The sequence below is a fragment of the Galeopterus variegatus genome, unplaced genomic scaffold (assembly GCF_000696425.1).
Source record: "Galeopterus variegatus unplaced genomic scaffold, G_variegatus-3.0.2 Scaffold3417, whole genome shotgun sequence".
Taxonomy (NCBI): Eukaryota; Metazoa; Chordata; class Mammalia; order Dermoptera; family Cynocephalidae; genus Galeopterus; species Galeopterus variegatus.
Genome location: NW_007729528.1, coordinates 6,590 through 7,767, shown reverse-complemented (window position 1 = coordinate 7,767; position 1,178 = coordinate 6,590). Strand labels below are relative to the sequence as shown.

General features: G+C 43.3%; 1 pseudogene; it reads left to right on the top strand.

Moving 5' to 3' along the window:
• Nucleotides 1–681: 681 nt before the first annotated feature.
• Nucleotides 682–1,178, top strand: part of LOC103600680 — a 3,266-nt pseudogene continuing 2,769 nt past the window's right edge.

Here is a 1,178-nt window from a genome sequence, read left to right as displayed (position 1 = left end):
TATTTTGGTCTTAATTCCACAGAGATGTCCTGGGAGTGGGGTTCCTGTAAGAGTCCCTGGAGTATACTTTGAAATAAGAGAACAAAGCACACCTCAGTCTCAGTGACTGAAGAGGAATGTCATACAGTAGTAGGTGGGAAAGTGGCTTTGATTTTCACTTTGTGGGTTCAGATTCTATTATAAATACAGGACATATTCCAGAAATCTGAATTAATTGTTGTTCTTACCACAGTGAGACAAAATCATAACAAAAATCATCACTACAACAGTCCCAGATATTGCCAAGACGGGTTTGTTGTCATGGCCATATCCTGGAACTTCTTTAGTGAGCAGAAGAAAAAGAATGAAAATCTTTTTTATAAAACAAAGAGATAGGATGAGAGCTGGGATGGCTGGGGAGCTCACTTGGGAGGGCATGGTGCTTATAACACCATGGTGAAGGGTTCAGATCCCTGTACTGGCCACCCACCAAAAAACAAAAAAGAAAGAAAGAAGGGAGGAAAGCTAACTATTCAAAACCCTAGTCTTGAGCTGGCTGGTTAGCTCAAGTTGGTTAGAACATGGTGTTATTAATGCCAAGGTCAAGGATTCGGACCCCAGTAGGCACCAGCTGCCAAAAAAAGAGAAAAACCACCAAACCACCAAACAAACAAAAAATGTAAAACCAACTCTTCCAGATGAGTAGCTCACAGGTTATTAAAGAACATACTAAGAAGTGTAACGTCTTCTCATTTACCAAGATGGCAGGTCCTCTCTGTTTTGCCACAGTTCCTACCTTGTGAGCTTGGTTTCCCTGTGCTAGTAAGAGTGGAACAGCAAAAGCTGGCAAACTGACAGGTGGCCTCAGGACGGACTTCCTGGCTACTGACCATTTAGCTGTGCTCACCTGGATTGTGTATGGGTGTGAGATCAATCATGAGTTCTGTTGCAGTTTTGACCGAAGAGAATTTTGCTGAACACCAAAGTGGGCTGGTTTCGCAACAAATCATCGTTGCCACATTAAATTCAGAAGAGGAGAGTGACCCACCAACCTACAAGGATGCCTTCCCTCCACTTTCTGAGAAAGCAGGGTGCTTGGTAAGTGTCCAGGTCCATCAAGTCTTCCGTCATCACTTGAGTGTTCCATGTGCCTCTGGAAGAGAGGAAATATAAGGACATGAACCAATTTGGAGAAGGTG